Raw genomic sequence first — 24,194 nt, 5'->3', positions numbered from 1 at the left:
TTTTGGCTGCGCTGGGTCTTAGTTGAGGCAAGCGGGATCTTTAGCTGCGGCATGCGGACTTCTTAGTTGCGGCATGCATGCAGGATCTAGTTCCCCGACCAGGGATCGAACCCTGGGCCCCCTGCATTGGGAGCACAGAGTCTTAGCCACTGGACCACCAGGGAAGTCCCATTGATGGCAGTCTTTATTTGGCTATCCTACAGGAATGTCAGAGAATTTCAAAACTGAACATATTTCCCCTAAAGTGACATAACCATCAAGGAAGAAGAGGAATCAGCCCTGTCCCATGGAGATCACAGTGCAATAGCACCAGTTTACCCATTAACTATTTCCATTCCAACCCTCCTTATCTGCTTTCTCAACCTCAAGTAATCAGTGTCCCTTTGGACAATGCATGTCAGTCTACATCCTGGTGAGAACACACTTCAGCACAGTCAGAGCTCTATGGCTGGCCCTCTGCCCTTCATAGAGCCCTCATGGCCCCTCTGGCAAGATGTGGCCTTGCTCTGGACCATGGTCAGCTCCATTCTCCTGTCTCAGTCATGAAGGCAAAAAGTTTGTCATATCTCTTAACTCTTCAAAATGGACAAGTGGTCAATCAAAGGGGCCAGAGGCTTTGCTATTGGGATGACTCAAATTCAATAATAAGAAATTTTAAAATGCCTATAATTGTCATTTTTCACTAATTCAGACTGCCCTACCATGAACTGATAATAAAGAAAACCACCCCTACCTCATACAACCTTAAAAAGCAAATTATACAAAACTAGAGAGAGATGAGAAGACTCAGAGTAGAAGGGAGGGAACTTGCACTCTCCTCTCAAGCCCACCAAGCTTAGGCCAGATTCCTGGCATGGGGCCCCATCTAGGAAATGTCCCAAGTTGTTCACTTGCACAAGTGGGAGTCACATTTCCTCCCAGTGAGTTCACTGGCCCCGAGGGCACCATGGCAGGATGAAACCTTGCATCTAGAAGGAGCTGGCCTTCCTGTGACAGGCCCAGTTAAGCCACCAGCTGTGATCAATTATCCAAAAGGCCAGTCAGGTGCAGGCAGCTAGGTAGTGTGGGGGCTGGACTGGAATCTTCCAGAAAGCTAGCAGACTCTTGGCTGCCTAAAACTTCAATTCAATTTGTATTTATGGAGCCCCTCTTAAAACTCAGATGGGTCTTATAGAACCTCCTGCGTCTGAGGGGTATTAGCATAGTATAGGGAGGTAGCCAAGATCAGGGATTGTCCTCTGAGAAGTTGTGCAGAGGCATATTGAAGAACCTTTAGTTTACGTGTCCCACACCTATTTTCTGTGGGGTAGGGGGTAGAAAGAGTCTCTATGCCCTACAGACCAGTGTCTACTGTGCGTTTTCACTCAGGAGAAAAATCTTCTCTTAGGAAAGAACTTCAAATTCCTCTGCCTTGACGAGTCACTGACTGGTAACATTTTTTTTTTTTTTTTTTTAATAGCTACTCTATTTATTTATTTATTTATTTATTTATTTATTTATTTATTTATTTATTTATTTATTTTTAGCTGTGTTGGGTCTTCGTTTCGTGCGAGGGCTTTCTCTAGTTGTGGCAAGCGGGGGCACTCTTCATCGCGGTGCGCGGGCCTCTCACTATCACAGCCCCTCCCGTTGCGGAGCACAGGCTCCAGACGCGCAGGCTCAGTAATTGTGGCTCACGGGCCCGGTTGCTCCGCGGCATGTGGGATCTTCCCAGACCAGGGCTCGAACCCGAGTCCCCTGCATTGGCAGGCAGATTCTCAACCACTGCGCCACCAGGGAAGCCCACTGGTAACATTTTAATTATTTTTATACAAATATCTCTAGGGAGATATAACCTTGAGTTTTTCAGTGGTTTTCAAACTGTTCCTCAAAACCATCTAAGTTCCATAGAGTTTCCACAAAGCCTGATTTAAGAGGAAGGTATGCCACAGCTGGCTTCTGTATAGTATTACCTTCAATGTACTACAAAAAAGTTTGTTTTTTAAAATTCTAAGCTAAAGAATTGAAAGCTTAATTTGGGGTATGGCCAAAAATTGGATAGATATTTTGGAGTGATGAGAAACTTTCTCAAAGCTCTGCAAGTTTCTTTGAGAAACTTTCTTGAAGCTCTCAAAGCACTGGTTGCTCACTGCATAAGGCCCCAACTAAGGTCATAGTTCTGGTTAGATCTAGAGAAAGATATTGTTCTGACACCTGAGGTCAAAGAAGCCATTAAGATCGACTAAGATCTTGTGCTAGGGAGCCTAAATACACACTTCTCTAGTTCCTCCTCCACCTAAGCTCTGGAGAAAAGCTAGAATGCAGAAGTCAAATAGTCAAGGAAGTAAAATCAGATGTCAAACTGTGCTAAGAGTTTGATCGGAATTATTCCTATAATTGAATCACCCTTGTTCTAGGTCACGAATGCTGTCTCTTAGCCCAGTCTGGATTTCAGGAAGCAGAGAAATACCATGCACTGCTTCCTGCTGTTAGGGCATCTGTACATTGGAACCCATTCATCTTTCCTGTCCTGCTTTGAAGATATTAGTGGACAATGTCCATCATTCATTACTGAAAAGTGAAGATAGTTGTCTATTAAAATCCAATTTAACATATTATGATTACTTTTGTCACCAGGAAGCATATAGGCAGTGAAAAATTCACCATCTTGCTATTAAGTTTATTCTCTGCCACGGTTACCATGCTACATGAGGGGTAGAAAGTGGAGCAAGACTCAGTCCTTGTACCCAAGTGGCTCACAGTCTAGTGGAAGAGAAAGAACCTAATGTAATTCTAAGAAAACTGCAACTGGGTACATAAGGTGGTAAGAGCTAAATAATAAATGAAAGCCTGAGACAGGTTTTTAAGATGAGGCAGTAGAGAAAAGGAGACTGTATTCAGAAAAAAGAACATTAAGCAAAATAAACAAAAAGAGACTCACATCTTATAAATGTTCTGGTGAAATTTCAGAGTACCACGGATAAAACAAAGATCCCCAAATTTTCCAGAGCAAAAATAGAAAGGCAACTAGAAAGTCCAGGAAAAAAATAAATGCTATATAAGGAAGTAAGAGTAGCATGATTTTGTGCCACTGTATGATGGAAGCTTTCTCCTTTAGGTATGTGAAATTTTATCTTTTTTCTTTATAGGTCCAGTCACATTCTTGGGACTATGGTGAATAATTTTTATACAGTCATGATATTGTTAGGATATTTTATTGCTGCGGCAGTCAGAATGAGCTAGGTTATACTGCAAATGACCTCAAGTCTCAGATGCTTCCAACAATAAAATAAAGAAAGAAAATTACCTCTTGCTAACATTAAATATCTGTCATAGATCAGCTGAGGCTCAGAGGTATGTTATCTTCATTTTGGAACCCGGACTTTGTTTGGAACATTATCAATTTCATGGCAGACAGAAAAGAGACATGTGATCCATGTCTCTTACCACTATTCTTAGGAATGACATTCATCACTTTCACCCACATTTAATTGGCCAAAGCCACTCTTGAGTTCAACACAAGGGGTGTGTATAATCTTCCCACAGAGAGAAGCACCACAGGGATGGAAACCAAAATACTTGGTAACCACAAACTCTCCCAGGCCACATTTCTGGTATTCCACTATTCAGTACAGTATCCTCCTTTTCCCATATGCTGGACACACTCACCCCTTCTCTGAGAGAGACAACTAGAAGTCCCAAACAGTAACTTGGTCTTCACCTTTACTTCTAAGGTAAAGGCCAGTATCTCCAGGTGATATGAGATAGTCTCTGTATCAGGTCTGGATATAGCTCCTTTTGATCCAAAGCTGTAGGAACAAAGGAGAACCTATCTGCCCCTCACATACCCAATATGCAGTGATGGAACAGGGACAGGGAAACCATAATAAACACTCTTATTTGGAAAGGTGAAAAATGGGAGACACACAGATGTCACCAGTTTCTACATATTCTAAAATCCCCTTGGACAGCCGTCGTCTGGGAGAAGGATGCATTTCTTGATTAGTCCTTGAATCGACTCCCTGGGAATAGCTCCTAGACATTTTCCTCCTTAATCCTTGGACCTATTTTGGGGGAAGACTTTCTTTTCCACTATTCTCTTTGACTGCATCTCAAGAAAGAACTGTAGAACATGATCTTCTGGAGGCTGAAAACTTTCTCCCCCTTCTTCCAGCTCAAGCAGGAAGGATGAGGGAAAGGCAACGGTTGTTTTAAGTCTTGAACAATATCTTTCAATGTAGGCTAGTGGTTCTCTTGGTGGTACAACGCTTTCAACTTTTAGCTTCTTATCTACTTCCTATCCTGTTTTGAAATATGCCTCTATAGACATATTTAATTGCTAGTACCTTGTATCTATCAGATTTCTCTAGGAGACCCAGGCCTTAATCTCTTTCCCTTGAGCCTTTTTGTCTGTTTCAAAGGATTTACTGGATGCCATCTTAATAGGTTAAAAAGTTTCAACAAATGACATGCAACAACCCCTTGATTCGGTCCTTGACACGAAGCTAAGTTTTAGTAGGACTTTGTTGTTCAAAGATATTCTTTGTCAGTGTTTTACTGAGTGGAAATGAGAATCAGTTGTGTCTTCCAAACCATAAAAATTCCCCAAGTTTCTGGATGCTATCTTTTTTCTCTGCTTCCAAAATGACCGATTCTTTTTGAGCTCATCTCTTTCCTGTCAGATGCATACAAAAGCAGCCAACTGAAGCTGCTAACATGCTGTTCGCCCATGTCTTCTCCTAAAACTACAAGTTTATTAAGGAGATGGATCATTATCGTTCCACCTCCAATAACAATATCCTTGCTTTCCACTAATGAGCCCTGGAGTCAGTGAAACTTACTTTTGCTGTTGTTGTTGTTGTTACAACAGCACCTAATGTCCATTAACAATAGTCAGGATGGGCTAACTTATGCCAAGGTAACTAATGGCTCCAAAATTCATGGCTTACAACAACAAAAGTCTATTTCTTACTTTCATTACATGTCTATTGTGGGGGTGGCCACAGCTCTACTTTATGTCACTTTCATTCTAGGCCCAATGCTGATGGGGCAGCCACTAGTTGAAGACTTATGATTTTATGGGAGAGGGAAAAGAGGCAGTGACCCATGTGTTAGCACTTAAAACTTTTGTCTGGAAATGGCACATATCATTTCTACCCACACTGCTCAAAGCAAGTAATATGATTGCTTTTGACTTCAACAGGCAGGGATATATATTCATCCCACAGGAAGGAAAATCAGAATATTTAATAATCAGTAATATAACTTACCACAATTACTCTTAATTTTAGAGTCAACAAGTAGACAAAGCTCAGAAGATAATTAAAGTTAAACGCTATAAAATGGAAGCACCGAGATGAATGGATAAAGAGGATGTGTCTATATATACAGTGGAATATTACTCAGCCATTAAAAAGAATGACATTTGCAGCAACATGGATGGACCTAGAGATTATCATACTAAGCGAAGTAAGTCAGAGAGAGAAAGAAATACCATATGATATCACTTATATGTGGAATCTAAAGTACGACACAAATGAACATATCTACGAAACAAAAACAGACTCACAAATATAGAGAACAGACTTGTGGTTGCCAAGGGGTAAGAGGCATGGGGGAGGGAAGGATTGGGAGTTTTGGATTAGCAGATGCAAACGAGTATATATAGGGTGGATAAACAACAAGGTCTTATTGTGCAGCACAGGGAACTAATATATTCAATATCCTGTGATAACCCATAATGGAAAAGAATATGAAAAAGAATACACACATGTATTACTGTCACTTTGCTGTACAGCTGAAATTAAACACAACATTGTAAATCAACTATACTCTAATAAAATTTCTAAAAAATGGAAGTGCTGAAAACCTTAACCACATGAAAAGAACACAGTTGGCAAAAGTGAGGTCAAAGTGTGTGTAATCTACCTCTTAGCCAGAAGTCCTGCAGCATATCCCTGGCTCAGCAGACTTTATTTATCCTGTACTCATGGTGATTATATAATTTATCATCTGAATTGGCACACCCTTGAGTGAAAGTTGGTACTATTAATAATCACATCAAAAAAACAGGTTAAAAACAGACACTGTCCTGTGCAAACCAGGATGTGATTCCCTACCTGAGCTACCTGCTCAGCTTAAGGTCCCAATTACAGACTTTGCTGGAACAGTATGAATTCTCAATTGTAGAAAAACAAGCTCTATGTATCAGTTGTAGGTTTGCAGCACACAAGTGAGGAGTTGCCAGTACAATGTTTTGCCAAGATACAGGGTTGAATATGCTTTTTTGACTATTGTTGCTGGCACCTAGATACCATTGCCAGCTACTCTACCTTTCTTTTGGTCTTTATGACTAGGAATTAGCAACTGTGGAAGAATAAACTTCAAATGGTGTGCTTTTGGATGAGGACTTGTATCAAGAGAATCACATGTCTATTTTGTTACAGAAGCTTTCACTTGCTCAACAAATATTTATTAAGAATGTTTTACATGACACTTGGGCTACGATGGGAACCTTACTTAAAAGCAGTGTGTTCAGACTCCGGATGCATGAGCTCCAGGTAAATTTTACATGTCAGTGACTTTTCTCCCTGACTATATTTTAGACTTGAGGGCACAGCCCATCCCTCATTCTTTATATTTCTCGCAGAACCTGGCACAGTGATTGGAAGAAACTTCAGAATATTTGTTCCTATGAGTTAGGATCATATTCTATTTCATTTGGGGCTCTGCAGATACTTGATTATTGTTAAATGAGTGGATATTTATTGTGTAATTGATTTCTTCAGTTCTTTTTTCTTGGTAAAACAACATCCAGTTCCCCACCCAAAGAGAAATACTCAAATGCTTGAGGAAGTCCAGTTTAGCTTGTTTCAGAAGTACTTTTCTCTGAAAAGTTGGGGGCTAAGCTGAATTCCTCTCATGGAGCAACACTATCTTGCTCTTCTCAAAATCAGTGACCTTATAATGGAGGCCAAGGGGAAAGTGTGTTTTTCTCTATGACATATTTAGCACAGCCTTATTAGAAATGAAGCACATTATGGAATTTTCTTTCAGTCTTCTGAGATGTTGGTCAGGAACCCATCATGACTGAGTTGTGCAGTATTCATGAAATTGTCAACTCAAGGATCACATCTGCTCATTTTTTTTTTCACTCTGAAATTACTTCACTTAACAGAGGGGGTGAATTTGGCTGTTCTGTCATGGATTTAAAGGGGCTGCACCTCATTAGTGTTGCCAGCATTTATTTAATAAAATCAAATCAGAATAGCATTTAATTTAGTTTTAATAGGATAGTTAATGTATGTTAACTAAATATCAATTGATTATTAAAGTGAAGAGTGCTGAGGTGTAACAAATATGTGAGATATAAATCTTGTTGCTATGCCATTAACTCAGAATTACATAAGCAATAAATGTCTAATTACACTCAGTAGTGATGAGTTGTAAGTATTTATCGAGATTCAGTAAGATCAATGTTATAGACTTGTGGTAAAGGCCACAGCTGAATTAACTCCTTCATTCCTATTTTCATCAGTCTCTGCCATCTTTTATTTTATCGGGTGCTGAACTGGAGGAGTGGTGGTGAAGGGAGGCAGGTGATCCAAGCACAGCACATTAGATCATTCCAGACTGGTCAATAACAAGAATACAAGGATGACCATTTTCTGATGGGCTGGGATTCCAGAACTTTGAGTAAGGGAATCATTGATTTCTAAGGTTCTTTTTTTTTTTTAATTAATTAATTAATTTATTTATTTTTAGCTGTGTTGGGTCTTTGTTGCTGCATGCGGGCTTTCTCTAGTTGTGGCGAGCGGGGGCTACTCTTTGTTGCAGTGTGCGGGCTTCTCATTGTGGTGGTTTCTCTTGTTGCGGAGCACGGGATGTAGGCATGCAGGCTTCAGTAGTTGTGGCATGCGGGCTCAGTAGTTGTGGCTCGCAGGCTCTAGAGCGCAGGCTCAGTAGCTGTGGCACACAGTTTAGTTGCTCCGTGGCACGTGGGATCTTCCCGGACCAGGGCTCTAACCCGTGTCCCCTGCATTGGCAGGTGGATTCTTAACCACTGTGTCACCAGGGAAGTCCTAAGTTTCTCTTCTTGAAGATAAGTTTGGAGATTCAGCATGATATGGCAATATAGTCAGACCATTGGAGTAACATAAGGTGAAAAATGAGCCCAGAATCAATCCCATCTTAGGGGAAGAACAGAAGATCACTTACACATTGTGAGTCTAGGAGTCATTACTATTGCAAAAATATCTATCCTACTTCTCCCTCACACTGAAAATCATTATGCAGTTATTCCTTTGGGTTCAAGGTAGTATTACTTCTTTGACTCCTGGATTATACAGGATGGCCAAAAAGTCTGGAAACATAGGTAATAACACAAGATAAATGGATAATTGTTATAAAAAGACAGAATATGTTCAATGACATTACATAATGTGCTCACTTTGTTGTCCCTTGTTAAAGAGCCGTATCTCAATGCATTGTGCAAAACTGCAAGAAACACAATTTATTAATTCAGCACTTCTATCTCTGTACATGCATATGTGTGATATATTGCCTTATTTGTGTCTCTGATTTGCACTGAATAAACCTGTTTCTTTATTGTGCCCCAGAAGAAGTAACCAAGTGGGTTCAATCTGTAAAAAAGTAATTTATCTGTGTCACCAGATTTTATGGTCACTCTGCATTTTAAGCTAGTAATACACAGCTTTCCAACACAGTGTGGAAAACTAATCAAATTATTTACTTGGGCATAATGTCATGGAGAGACACTGGCTTTAGAATGAGACACACCTGAATTTGAGGTCTGTGTTATGTTCCTAGTCATATAAGCTTCTGCAAATTACTTAACCTCTCTGGGCTTAATAATATTGACCCCTCAGTGTTATTGGGGGGATTGAATGCAATGTATAAAAAGTGCTCAGCATAAAGTTTCCTACATTGTCTGAGACAGATGTTACTCTCTTTTATTCTTCCTTTTTCTCTCCTACCCCTTTCCCTACCTCCCATCCTATTTCACTGCTTTTAATGCACTAACATTATCTCCACTTCTTTCTCTTAGAGGGGAGCACAGAATGCTAATTTTCACATGGGTGTAGGGCTTAGTACTATAGAAGCCAGAGGCGGGAAGTGGAGGAAAGGCACAGAATCATAGAATGAGAAGGGGACAGAATACTGGGAACATAATTGCTGTTTACATTTTTACCCTGGGCCAATCTTGGCCTAGCTCAGCCTCCCAAGGGACTCCAGCTTTGGAGGTTGCAGGCAACAGGTTGCTCTGTTGACAGAGGTTAAGTATATCTCAGAGCAGCTGCTTTCTTTACTGGACTCCCCTGGGGGCAAAGCCACTGCCTGCAATTGTGCATTCCTGGGCTAGGCAGCATTGAGAAGGAGACATCAGAACCTGCATGCAGGGTAAAGCATTGGTCTCTGGGTTTATAGAGTTGTTTGTGCATCATTAATTTATTCATTCATTCAGTTATCAATCTGCAACATTCCCTTGAAGCTTCCCTTGTTTCAGGACCTCTGCTAATCTCTGTGGGTAGAGAGGTGATACAGAGAGGCTCTCTTTGTACTTAGGAAACCTGTGCCTGTTACAATATTTTCCAAAGGAAAGAAATCATTCAAATTCTCACCTGCAAAGTCAAACTTGGTGAATAAGAAATTTGACTTTTTCTTAGAAAATTTAGTATCAGAAACTATGGGCATATATTTGACCCCCTCCCCTTTTGTTTATTTCTCTCCTTGTTAGTGAGATTTGGGTATAGGAATCCAATGATGGAAGAAGGTCTAATTATCCAGGCTCTTTTCTTTTGTCTAGTTTCGTGGTTTCCTCTGCTAGTTATAATCTCCACCAAAAATTGAGCAAGAGAAGAAGAATTAATTAGGTAAATTTCAATTTATTCCTTCTGTCAACAAGCAACTATTTTCTGAGTCTCCTACTATGGACTCGGTGCTCTTCTAAGCTCTATAGGGAATATAAAGAGACAGGAAATATTCCCTGCCTTCATGGGGTTTTCTCAGTCTAGAATGAATTTCTCAGAAAGAAACAAAATTCACTTGTATGAAAAGATAGAAACCAATTGTGTACTAAGCTTTGTGGTTCTAACTAATATGAGACCAGAGATTTTTTGTTTTTCAGAGTTCAAGGCAAATGTTTAATGAATCATGTTCAAACACAAGATAGTAAAGAAGCACAGTGCGCTAGGTTCTTCAGGTAAAATACTGAAGGAAGGAAAAGAAGGAAGAAATAACTAAGTTCAAGGAATATCACGTTCTTTTTTTTTTAAATTAACCATCGAAACAAATCTCTGAGACAGGCATTATCCTCATTTAATCTATGTAAAAACAAAGACACAGAAAGGAGGTAGTCATATTTCTCAATCGCTCTATAATCACATAGCAACTGAGTACTGAAGTGCGAATTTGATTCTGAGACAAATTGGTTTCAGAGCTTTCTCCCATACAGCATAAAGGGACACCAAATGGGGCCTGTACCAGGTCTTGACAGATGGGTAGTGTCTGCCTCAGTGTGCAGGAGGAGGGCAAACATTTCAAGAAGCACTAGCCATTTGGAGGACAGTGAGGAGGCTGATGAGACCAACATGGACTGGGGATAATGGAAGAAAATATTTTATTTAAAATTAGCTGTATTCCCTGGCACTTTTTCAGGAGAATCATTGATCTTCTTTATATAGTATCCTTTTGTATGGGATACATAAATACATTTCTTTTTTTAAAAAAATTTATTAATTTAATTTAATTTTATTTTTTGTACAGCAGGTTCTTATTAGTCATCCATTTTATACACATCAGTGTATACATGTCAATCCCAATCGCCCAATTCAGCATACCACCACCCCTACCCCCCCCGCTGCTTTCCCCCCTTGGTGTCCATACGTTTGTTCTTTACATCTGTGTCTCAATTTCTGCCCTGCAAACAGGTTCATCTGTAACAATTTTCTAGGTTCCACATATATGCATTAATATACGATATCTGTTTTTCTCTTTCTGACTTACTTCACTCTGTATGATGGTCTCTAGATCCATCCACGTCTCTACAAATGACTCAATTTCGTTCCTTTTCATGGCTGAGTAATATTGCATTGTATATATGTACCACATCTTCTTTATCCATTCATCTGTCGATGGGCATTTAGGTTGCTTCCATGACCTGGCTATTGTAAATAGTGCTGCAATGAACACTGGGGTGCATGTGTCTTTTTGAATTATGGTTTTCTCTGGGTATATGCCCAGTAGTGGGATTGCTGGGTTGTATGGTAGTTCTATTTTTAGTTTTTTAAGGAACCGCCATACTGTCCTCCATAGTGGCTGTATCAATTTACATTGCCACCAACAGTGCAAGAGGGTTCCCTTTTCTCCACACCCTCTCCAGCATTTGTTGTTTGTAGATTTTCTGATGATGCCCATTCTAACTGGTGTGAGGTGATACCTCATTGTAGTTTTGATTTGCATTTCTCTAATAGTTAGTGATGTTGAGCAGCTTTTCATGTGCTTCTGGGCAATCTGTATGTCTTCGTTGCAGAAATGTCTATTTAGGTCCTCTGCCCATTTTTGGATTGGGTTGTTTGTTTTTTTAATATTGAGGTGCATGAGCTGTTTATATATTTTGGAGATTAATCCTTTGTCCGTTGATTCGTTTGCAAATATTTTCTCCCATTCTGAGGGTTGTCTTTTCATCTTGTTTATGGTTTCCTTTGCTGTGCAAAAGCTTTGAAGTTTCATTAGGTCCCATTTGTTTCTTTTTGTTTCTATTTCCATTACTCTAGGAGGTGGATCAAAACAGATCTTGCTGTGATTTATGTCAAAGAGTGTTCTTCCTATGTTTTCCTCTAAGAGTTTCATAGTGTCCGGTCTTACATTTACATCTCTAATCCATTTTGAGTGTATTTTTGTGTATGGTGTTAGGGAGTGTTCTAATTTCATTCTTTTACATGTAGTTGTCCAGTTTTCCCAGCACCACTTATTGAAGAGACTGTCTTTTCTCCATTGTATATCCTTGCCTCCTTTGTCATAGATTAGTTGATCATAGGTGCGTGGGTTTATCTCTGGGCTTTCTATCTTGTTCCATTGATCTATGTTTCTGTTTTTGTGCCAGTACCATATTGTCTTGATTACTGTAGATTTGTAGTATAGTCTGAAGCCAGGGAATCGGATTCCTCCAGCTCCGTTTTTTTCCCTCAAGACTGCTTTGGCTATTCGGGGTCTTTTGCGTCTCCACACAAATTTTATGACTTTTTGTTCTAGTTCTGTAAACAATGCCATTGGTAATTTGATAGGTATTGCAATTGAATCTGTAGATTGATTTGGGAAGTACAGTCATTTTCACAATATTGATTCTTCCAATCCAAGAACATGGTATATCTCTCCATCTGTTGGTATCATCTTTAATTTCTTTCGTCAGTGTCTTATAGTTTTCTGCATACAGGTCTTTTGTCTCCCTAGGTAGGTTTATTCCTAGGTATTTTATTCTTTGTGTTGCAATGGTAAATGAGAGTGTTTCCTTAATTTCTCTTTCAGATTTTTCATCATTAGTATATAGGAATGCAAGAGATTTCTGTGCATTAATTTTGTAGCCTGCAACTTTACCAAATTCATGGATTAGCTCTAGTAGTTTTCTGGTGGCATCTTTAGGATTCTCTACGTATAATATCATGTCATCTGCAAACAGTGACAGTTCTACTTCTTCTTCTCCAATTTTTATTCCTTTTATTTCTTTTTCTTCTCTGATTGCCATGGTAGGACTTCCAAAACTATGTTGAAAAACAGCGGTGAGAGTGGACATCCTTGTCTTGTTCCTGATCTCAGAGGAAATGCTTTCAGTTTTTCACCATTGAGAATGATGTCTGCTGTGGGTTTGTTGTACATGGCCTTTATTATGTTGAGGTAGGTTCCCTCTATGCCCACTTTCTGGAGAGTTTTTATCATAAATGGGTGTTGAATTTTGTCAAAAGCTTTTTCTGCATCTATTGAGATGATCATATGGTTTTTCTTCTTCAGTTTGTTAATATGGTGTATCACATTGATTGATTTGCGTATATTGAAGAATCCTTGCATCCCTGGGATAAATCCCACTTGATCATGGTGTATGATCCTTTTAATGTGTTGTTGGATTCTGTTTGCTAGTATTTTGTTGAGGATTTTTGCATCCATAGTCATCAGTGATATTGGTCTGTAATTTTCTTTTTTTGTAGTATCTTTGTCTGGTTTTGGTATCAGGGTGATGGTGGCCTCATAGAATGAGTTTGGGAGTGTTCCTTCCTCTGCAATTTTTTGGAAGAGTTTGAGAAGGATGGGGGTTAGCTCTTCTCTAAATGTTTGATAGAATTCACCTGTGAAGCCATCTGGTGCTGGACTTGTGTTTGTTGCAAGATTTTTAATCACAGTTTCGATTACATTCCTTGTGATTGGTCTGTTCATATTTTCTATTTCTTCCTGGTTCAGTCTTGGAAGGTTATACCTTTCTAAGAATTTGTCCATTTCTTCCAGGTTGTCCATTTTATTGGCATAGAGTTGCTTGTAGTAGTCTCTTAGGATGCTTTGTATTTCTGCGGTGTCTGTTGTAACTTCTCCTTTTTCATTTCTAATTTTATTGATTTGAGTCCTCTCCCTCTTTTTCTTGATGAGTCTGGCTAATGGTTTATCAATTTTGTTTATCTTCTCAAAGAACCAGTTTTTAGTTTTATTGATCTTTGCTATTGTTTTTTTTTGTTTCTATTTCATTTAGTTCTGCTCTGATCTTTATGATTTCTTTCCTTCTGCTAACTTTGGGTTTTGTTTATTCTTCTTTCTCTACTTCCTTTAGGTGTAAGGTTAGATTGTTTATTTGAGATTTTTCTTGTTTCTTGAGGTAGGCTTGTATAGCTATAAACTTCCCTCTTAGAACTGCTTTTGCTGTATCCCATAGGTTTTGGATCATCGTATTTTCATTGTCACTTGTCTCTAGGTATTTGATTTCCTCTTTGATTTCTTCAGTGAACTCTTGGTTATTTAGTAACGTATTGTTTAGTCTCCAGGAGTTTGTGTTTTTTACGTGTTTTTCCCCATAATTGATTTCTAATCTCATAACATTGTGGTCAGAAAAGATGCTTGATATGATTTCAATTTTCTTAAATTTACTGAGGCTTGATTTGTGACCCAAGATGTGATGTATCCTGGAGAATGTTCCATGCGCACTTGAGAAGAAAGTGTAATCTGCTGTTTTTGGATAGAATGTCCTGTAAATATCAATTAAATCTATCTGGTCTACTGTGTCATTTAAAGTTTGTGTTTCCTTATTAATTTTCTGTTTGGATGATCTGTCCATTGGTGTAAGTGGGGTGTTCAAGTCCCCCACTATTATTGTGTTACTGTCGATTTCCTCTTTTATAGCTGTTAGCAGTTGCCTCATATATTGAGGTGCTCCTATGTTGAGTGCATATATATTTATAATTGTTATATCTTCTTCTTGGATTGATCCCTTGATCATTATGTAGTGTCCTTCCTTGTGTCTTGTAACATTCTTTATTTTAAAGTCTATTTTATCTGATATGAGGATTGCTACTCCAGCTTCCTTTTGATTTCCATTTGCATGGAATATCTTTTTCCATCCCCTCACTTTCAGTCTGTATGTGTTCCTAGGTCTGAAGTGGGTCTCTTGTAGACAGCATATATATGGGTCTTGTTTTTGTATCCATTCAGCAAGTCTGTGTCTTTTGGTTGGAGCATTTAATCCATTCACGTTTAAGGTAATTATCGATATGTATGTTCCTATGACCATTTTCTTCATTGTTTTGGGTTTGTTTTTGTAGGTCCTTTTCTTCTCTTGTGTTTCCCACTTAGAGACGTTCCTTTAGCATTTGTTGTAGAGCTGATTTGGTGGTGCTGAATTCTCTTGGCTTTTGCTTGTCTGTAAAGCTTTTGATTTCTCCATCGAATCTGAATGAGATCCTTGCCAGGTAGAGTAATCTTGGTTGTAGGTTCTTCCTTTTCATCACTTTAAGTATATCATGCCACTCCCTTCTGGCTTGTAGAGTTTCTGCTGAGAAATCAGCTGTTAACCTTATGGGAGTTCCCTTGTATGTTATTTGTCATTTTTCCCTTGCTGCTTTCAATAATTTTTCTTTGTCTTTAATTTTTGGCAGTTTGATTACTATGTGTCTTGGCATGTTTCTCCTCAGGTTTATCCTGTATGGGACTCGCTGTGCTTCCTGGACTTGGGTGGCTATTTCCTTTCCCATGTTAGGGAAGTTTTCGACTATAATCTCTTCATATATTTTCTCGGGTCCTTTCTCTCTCTCTTCTCCGTCTGGGACCCCTATTATGTGAATGTTGTTGCATTTAATGTTGTCCCAGAGGTCTCTTAGGCTGTCTTCATTTCTTTTCATTCTTTTTTCTTTATTCTGTTCCACAGCAGTGAATTCCACCATTCTGTCTTCCAGGTCACTTATCTGTTCTTCTGCCTCAGTCATTCTGCTACTGATTCCTTCTAGTGTCGTTTTCATTTCAGTTATTGTATTGTTCATCTCTGTTTGTTTGTTCTTTAATTCTTCTAGGTCTTTGTTAAACATTTCTTTCATGTTCTCGATCTTTGCCTCCATTTTCTTTGCGAGGTCCTATATCATCTTCACTATCATTATTCTGAATTCTTTTTCTGGAAGGTTGCCCATCTCCACTTCATTTAGTTGTTTTTCTGGGGTTTTATCTTGTTCCTTCATCTGGTACATAGCCCTCTGCCTTTTAATCTTGTCTGTCTCTCTGTGAATGTGGTTTTTGTTCCACAGGCTGCAGAACTGTAGTTCTTCTTGCTTCTGCTGTCTGCCCTCTGGTGGATGAGGCCAGTGCAAGTTTCCTGATGGGAGGGACTGGTGGTGGGTAGAGCTGGCTGTTGCTCTGGTGGTTAGAGCTCAGTAAAACTTTAATCTGCTTGACTGCTGATGGGTGGGGCTGGGTTCCCTCCCTATTGGTTGTTTGGCCTGAGGTGACCCAACACTGGAGCCTACCTGTGCTCTTTGGTGGGGCTAATGGTGGACTCTGGGAGGGCTCACGCCAAGGAGTACTTCCCAGAACTTCTGCTGCCAGTGTCCTTGTCCTCACGGTGAGACAGAGCCACCACCCACCTCTGCAGGAGACCCTCCAACACTAGCAGGTAGGTCTGGTTCAGTCTCCTATGGGGTCACTGCTCTTTCCCCTGGGTCCCGAAGTGCACACTACTTTGTGTGTGCCCTCCAAGAGTGGAGTCTCTGTTTCCCCCAGTCCTGTCCAAGTCCTGCAATCAAATCCTGCTAGCCTTCAAAGTCTGATTCTCTAGGAATTCCTCCTCCCCTTGCTGGAACCCCAGGTTGGGAAGCCTGATGTGGGGCTCAGAACCTTCACTTCAGTGGGTGGACTTCTGTGGTGTAAGTGTTCTCCAGTTTGTGAGTCACCCACCCAGCAGTTATGGGATTTGATTTTATTGTGATTGCACCCCTCCTACCATCTCATTGTGGCTTCTCCTTTGTCTTTGGATGTGGGGTATCTTTTTTGGTGAGTTCCAGTGTCTTCCTGTCAATGCCTGTTCAGCAGTTAGTTGTGATTCCAGTGTTCTCGCAGGAGGGAGTGAGAGCATGTCCTTCTACTCCGCCGTCTTGAACCAATGCATAAGTACATTTCTATTGCTACTCCACTTGGTGAATGCTACACAGAGTGACCCAAGTGAGAAGTAGCTCAATGATATACTGACACCTGCAGTTTGGAATATTTTGTGATTTATGTGACTCAGGAACGAACAAATGCTTTCTGGGAACTGTGGATCTTTGAAAGTGAAGGGGTAGGGATTTTCCTGGTGCTCCAGTGGCTAAGACTCCACGCTCCCAACGCAGGGGGCCCGGGTTTGATCCCTGGTCAGGGAACTAGATCCCACATGCCACAACTAAGAGTTCGCCTGCTGCAACTAAAGATCCTGCATGCTACAACTAAAGATCCTGCATGCTGCAACTGAAAGGTCCCGCATGCCACAAGAGAAAGATCCCGCAGGCCACAACTAAAGATCCTGCACGCCACAACGAAGATCCCGCATGCCGCAACTAAGACCTGGCGCAGCCAAATAAATAAATAAATAAATAAATATTTTTTAAAAAAAGTGAAGGGTAGTTTAACAATCAACCAAGAAGATATATAAATCATGAGCCTACTACTCCTAATGACCCCAGCCTCAAAATAGATAAAACAAACTTTGAGAGAATTACAAAGAGAGCCTAATCCGAAATCATAGTGGGAGCTTCTAATATATTTCTCTCAGAAACTGATATGTCAAGAAGAGAAAAGAAAATTAGTAAAAATGTAGAAGATTTGCAAGACATAACTTAAAATCTCGATCTAATGGTAGATATGGAATCTTGTTTCCAACAGACCAAGAATGCACTCTTTCAAAGCACCCACTGAACATTTATAAAAACTGATAACATGCTAGGTCATGAGAAGAATCTCAACAAGTTCCAGAGAATCTATTCATATGGTCCATATTATCTTATCACAGCTAAATAATTAAATTAGAAAACAACAATAAAAAGACACTTGAAAACAACAACAGCTGTCATACCTTTAGGGGAGAAATATACTTCTGAAAAACTCAAGTGTGAAGGAGGACAAATATAAAAATTAAAATCTATTTAGTACTGAATTTAAAAAATAGAACTACATTTGAAAATGTAGCTAAAAGCAGTACACTGCAGAAAATTTGTCGTCTGTAAATTCACTTCTATGTCAATAAAAAGTGAATTGGATTTTTCATGAAACTTGAAAAATTCTATTTTTCATGAGAAAGTCAGAAAATAATCAAGAATAGTCAATAGCTAAAACTGTTCTCAAATAAGAACAAAGAGTACAGACTTATGCTACCTAATATCCAGGTTAGTTATAAAGTCATAGTAATTAATGTAATAAGGTATGGTCGTATTTGTGCATGGACAAATAGATCATCAGAACAGAACAGAGAGCTGAGGAATGAAACAAGCATATATGGGCCCTAGGTATATAATGGAGGAGGAAAAAATCAGATAAATCAGAGAGATGGGATAATAAATAACTGTTGCATTGGAAAAACTGATTTCATATAAAAAAAGTAAAATTAGATCACTACCTCACATCGTACATAAAAACAATCTCTCAATGGATTAATAACTATAATCTGAAAAAAATTTTTTTTAAATTAGAAGAAAATATTAGAGAATATTTTATGATCTCAGGGTAGGGAATGATTTCTCAAACAAGACAGCAAAAACTTAAGTTGAAACAAAAAGAGTATTAAACTTGACTACACAAATTTTTAGAAAGTCACAGTAAAATTAAAATATGAGTGACAAAGTAGAAGGAACAAATGTACTGTATTTTAACATATATGACAGATAAAAGATTATCATCCAGAATTACCTATATTACCTATAAATACAAAACAATTTAAAAGAAAATCATCAAAGAATATAAGCAGTCAATTTTCTGAGAGGAAATCTGAATTACCAAAATAAAAAAGAAAATGGCACACACACAAATGAGTACAAATCTGGGAAAATCTGATTATGACGGATGGATGTATCAATGTCAGTATCCTGGATGTGACCTTATACTATAGTTTTGCAGAATATGACCACAGGGAAAACTGTGCAAAATGTACAAGGGATCCCTTCATAATACTTCTTACAACTGCAAATGAATCTACAATTTTCTCAATAAAAATTTTCAATTAAAAATATGAAAAGGTACTTATTCTCACTCGTAACCAAAGAAATTCAATTTTTAAGCAAGATGCTGTTTTACACACAGAAAATTGGTAAAAATTAAGAATCGTGACCATAACCAGTATTGGCAAGGAAGTGATTATTTAGAGAAAAGGGAATTCTAGTATTTTGTTTGTGGGAGTGTATTTGGAGAGCAATTTTGCAATAGCTCTTAAAATTGAAAGTGTGCATACCCAACAAACTCACTGTAGGTGTATATCCTGGATGTATTCTTTTATATGTGCCCAAGGGGACATGTACAAGGATGTTATTGCAGTTGGTAATAATAAAAAATTCAAAACAACTCAAATGTCCATGAATAGAAGAATAGACAAATAAACTGTGGTATACAGTGGAATACTAGACAACAATTAAAATGAATGAACTAGATCTTTATGTATCAACATGCATAGCTCTTCAAGGCATAATGCTGACTGAGAAAATCAAACTGCAGAGTGTTACATACACTATGAAACCATTCACTGTAAGTTTAAAACACACAAAACAATATTCTATATTTTTATCAAATCATATGTAACAAGATATTAAAATAAGACTCTGTTTCCCAGTTTAGACTGGGACCCCAAGGCAAAAGGCAGACATGCTCTCACATTTTAAAAAGAGGCACTGGTCTTCCCTGATGGCGCAGTGGTTAAGAATCCGCCTGCCAATGCAGGGAACACGGGTTTGAGCCCTGGTCCAGGAAGATCCCACAAGCTGTGAAGCAACTAAGCCCGTGCATCACAACTACTGAGCCTACACTCTAGAGCCCATGAGCCACAACTACTGAGCCCGTGTGCCACAACTACTGAAGCTCACGTGCCTAGAGCCCATGCCCTGCAACAAGAGAAGCCACCGCAATGAAGAGTAACCCCCGTGCGCCACAACTAGAAAAAGCCCGCGTGCAGCAACAAAGACCCAACGCAGCCAAAAATAAAGAAATAAAAAATAAATTAATTAAAAAATAATAACAAACTTATGAAATGATTCTCAACCCAGTCTAAAAATTTTTTTTTAATTGTAAAACTATAATGTGATACAATTTTTCATTTATCATATAGGCAAAGATCAAAAAGTTTGGTAACATGCTATTGGCCAAAGTCTAGGAAAAAGGCATGCTCATACACTGCTAATGGAAGTGTAAACTGTTACTACCTCTTTGAAGAGTTATTTGAAAATGTCTAGTGACAATTAAAGTGCCTCTAATGTCCTCTGATCTAGAAATCCAACTTTCAGGACTTACTCTTCATTAGATTGAAGTAACAGAGGTACAAGAGTACTCATTGTAGTATTGTTTTGAATATCGAGAAGTTAAAGACTGGTTATATAATGTACACTATAGTATGCAAGAGAACATTATATACCAAAAAAAAGTAAAACAAATCAGTGTGTAAAACACACTAAAGTTTGTTAAAGGTATACATGTGTGCTGTATACTTCTGGAACAAGGTAAATGGCAGTTACCTCTCAGAACAGGAACTGGGCAACTGGAGAAGACAGACTTATTGTACTTTCACCATATGCACCTTTTGAATTTTCTACCATGTGCCTGATTTACTGATCCAAAAATATAAGTGATTTTTAAAAAGTCAAAGTAGATATGACAAAAGCACAGGCAAATTGATTAGAAAAGATCAAGAAAATTAAGGCTTTAGAGGTGTCATCATGATTCTCTGAGGTGAACTCGAAAACTAAACAAGTCAACACTTAGGTGGAACTGGTTTGAACTCTTCTGCAAAATCACTTGAAATCCACCAGCTGGCACAAGAAAATACAGTGTGAACAAGACTGGAGAGGTTGGTGGAGGTAATAAACTGGGGGTGGTGAGAAACGGACTAACCAGAACAGAGGTTCACTCCAGATTGTGTCTTGATGCATTAAATTCCAGCCTAGCCACGGTCCTTGGGGGCACGATATTGTCACTTGCCAGATAGGTGATGCTAGGGAATCACCAAGCAGTGTTGTCGATTAGAAACATGGAATCATCTATTTATCATAGTCTCTGCATGAATGGCTTATTAAACATTCACTTCTTCAGTGTAGAATTCTTTTCTTTCTTTTTTTCTTCCCCCTTATTCCATACTTAAGGCCTTATGAAAAGAGGTATTTGTTTCTTGGTAAGCCATGTTTCTTTAATTAAAGGAGGAGGGTTGGGAGAGGTCTGTTGGAAAAGGAGAAACCTCTGGTTTCACAATATGCACTATTTATGAGGGTGCTTTGCTGTTGAAACCTATTAGAGGCCAGTCCGGCCCGATTTGCCTCTTGCCCTCCCAGGAGACAATTACTGTCCTGCATAACAATTTGAAGCAAATATCGGATGTGGTCGAAAGAACAGTTGTGGCCCTCTCTCCGGCAACCGTTTCTGCTTAGATTTCTTAATTGTTTCCACCACTTCCTTTCCTCGCCTTGTGGCCTTCTGGGTTCTGCAGGATCCTAAGTTTTAACAAAAGCCTCCCATCCCCTCTGGAATTCACATGTGCTAGCAGACACTTCCGGGACCCCGGAGACACACGTGGCACCTTAGAGTCGTGCTTTCAGCTACCACGTTCTTCCACTGCGCATGCACCTGGAAGTCTTTGTGATGCCATGCCTTCTTCTTGACCAGTGCGAAGAAGGTACAGCTGGTCCAGGCTGGCCTTGCCTCCCCGTCAGCACAGCTTTCCCTCCTTCCATGCCCAGAGTGCTGGTTTGTTCTTAGTTCGTGATGGCAGGGTCTTTGCCAGTTGCTTTCTCCTCTCACCTTTTTCAGGTTTGTCTCAGGTGTTGCCTTGGGGAGAATTTGCCAGGTAAAACCAGACATCAAAGAAAGGAACTGGACAGGACGATTTTTTAAGGTGCAGTTTTCACACTGAATTACCCAGGTAGGGAGATGTTTGGGGGACACCTAGGGTTACCACACTGGATAATCCACTATTTTATTTCCACTAAAATGAGAGACCAGCCCTGCTAGCCATACTGCTTCTGACCTGCCGGCAAGATGCTGGAATTGAAGGTGGTGGGGCAGCCTGGACCAGGTATTAGTGTGCAGGTCTAGGAATCACAGGAGTCTAACCTCAGCACTGTGACCTCCATTAAGGAATACATTTACTACCCTGAGCCTTAGTGTCCTCACCTCCGCAATGATAGTGTCAGTCAAGCCCACCTCAAAGAACTTGTGAAGAGGAATACAATTAAGTAATTTATTTAAAGAATCTCAAGGTTTTAAATGTTATGCATATATGGGATATCAAAACAGCAACTACAACCACAGTAGACTAAATAGCTTATGTTTGAGAGATATGTTGGTAAAAAGTTATGGCTGTGATGGGAGCTATGAAATATTTAGATGGTGAATTTGGCTGGATGTGAGGCCAACAGAGCCTGAATAGCTTGACACAGTTAAGGCCATCTGCTGGACAATAGGAAGTCACTATTGTTCCCTCCGACCTGGGCTCAATGCACGGAAAGCTCCTTCTGCCAGAGGTAAAGAACTGGTTGCCTTTTAGGCCATTGAGACCTTTTAGTTAAAATATCATGCCAAATGTTGATAGAGGCATTGCATCAGTGTTCCTTGCCAAAGAATGACAAACCAAAATCAAATACTTGTATTTCCCTAATTGTGTCTTAAACAATTCTGAGCATCTGCCAGTTCTGTATCCTGATTATTTTTCTTCCAGTGGATTTACAAAGGTAGTTATTAACAAGTCTGGAATTGCACACATAGCTCTCTCCAAACCGCTTCTTCTGCCAGAATCACCATCTATGCAAACCACCTCCCTATGCTCTTCCACAGTCTGTGGCAGAATTTTATTTGTTTTTTTCAAGAGCACCCTCACCTTTAGTGCTATAGTCATATGCTACCTTATATATTTAAGCAGTGGTCTGTAGAGTATAAAGAACTTTCATAGAGAGTTTCCACTAACCCATACAAAGCACTCTGCAATATAGCTATTACCTCTCTTTTACAGATGAAAAAACAGGCTCAAAGGGATTTGCTGATTTGCCCAAAATTGTAGGTTGTAAATTCAAACCAAAGTTAGGACTTAGCCCTATATTCCATTCCTCCTTTAGCAACACCACAGAGTAAGTCCCAACAGTCCCAGAAACATAGGCACTTCATCATGTTGAATGGGAGAGATGACACTTTGCATCTGTCATTTAGCATTTAGTCATGATGCATTTGCTGCTCTATACAAGCTCTTCCAAAAATGCATTGGAATGGGTAGCCCCAAAGACTCTGCAAAACAAAAGTCTTCCCTGTCCAAATATGTTTGAAAAATGCTGCATATTATATCCCCTGTTATCCCACTATGTGCACATTAGTGGTTTTTTGTTTTTTTTTTAATTTTTATTTATTTATTTATTTATTTATTTATTTATTTATTTATTTATTTATGGCTGTGTTGGGTCTTCGTTTCTGTGCAAGGGCTTTCTCCAGTTGTGGCAAGCGGGGGCCCCTCTTCATCGCGGTGCGTGGGCCTCTCACTATCGCGGCCTCTCTTGTTGCGGAGCACAGGCTCCAGATGTGCAGGCTCAGCAACTGTGGCTCACGGGCCTAGTCACTCCGCGGCATGTGGGATCTTCCCGGACCAGGGCTCGAACCCGTGTCCCCTGCATTGGCAGGCAGATTCTCAACCACTGCGCCACCAGGGAAGCCCCACATTAGTGTTTTAAAGGCCTTGGGAAGTCTGTTTTACCTTGTTTGACCCCATATTTCTTAAGGCTATTAGTTGTGCGTAGACTTCTTTATATAACATCTATTAAAATCCTGCAGAATTACTGTGCTATGCATAGAATACACTGTGCTATGCATGGAATGATTTGAGGGAAGTTGAGAGAGTCAAAGAAGGTAATAAGATGGGATATAAGTAGTCAAGAAAAACTCTGAGAAAAAAGGGATAGCCTGGTTGAAGGATTCAAGTAGGAGACTGTGGGCTTGGTGCTGCATGCCTGTGTGCCCTGCCTCTTATAGCTGCTCACACAGGTAGTTACCCTGTACCTCTCGGCCTTAATTTCCCCATCCTTGAATTGAAGGGTTTGCCTGGGAGATCTCTAAAGTTGTTTCTTGCCGTAATGATTAGTTGTTTTTTTCCCCAAGAGATACTGAAACTAACTCCATGAACATTTTTATTTCTAACTTTTTACTTTGAGCTTCCTTGAAACCTACAGAAAAGTTGTAAAAATGGTGCACAAGGAATTTCCATATAATCTTTCCCCAGATTCATCCATTGTTTACATTTTCCCCCATTTGCTTTATTGTTCTCTCTCTCTCACTCTTTCTCTCATATTCTTCTTTCTGAACTATTTGAGAGTAAGTTGGAGACATCATGCCCCTTTACCCTTAAATACTCCAGGTTACATTCTTTTATATATGTACAGTACAGTTATCAAAATCAGGTACTTAACATTGATAAATACAATTATCTACTTCACAGCCAATAATCAAATTTTGTCAATTCTCCCAATAATGTCTTTACA

The 24,194-nt window shown here is 39.4% G+C and overlaps 1 protein-coding gene across 2 annotated transcripts in view; it reads right to left on the bottom strand.

The window, feature by feature from the left end:
* LOC309635807 (uncharacterized protein) overlaps positions 1 to 24,194 on the bottom strand; it is a 447,043-nt gene that overhangs the window by 132,639 nt on the left and 290,210 nt on the right. The gene's annotated exons all lie outside the window — the stretch shown is intronic.

This window comes from Balaenoptera borealis, assembly GCF_965194805.1.
Source record: "Balaenoptera borealis genome assembly, chromosome: 10".
In the NCBI taxonomy this organism is placed as follows: domain Eukaryota; kingdom Metazoa; phylum Chordata; class Mammalia; order Artiodactyla; family Balaenopteridae; genus Balaenoptera; species Balaenoptera borealis.
Note: the sequence above shows the minus strand (reverse complement) of the source record. Positions and strands in the feature narration are given on the sequence as shown.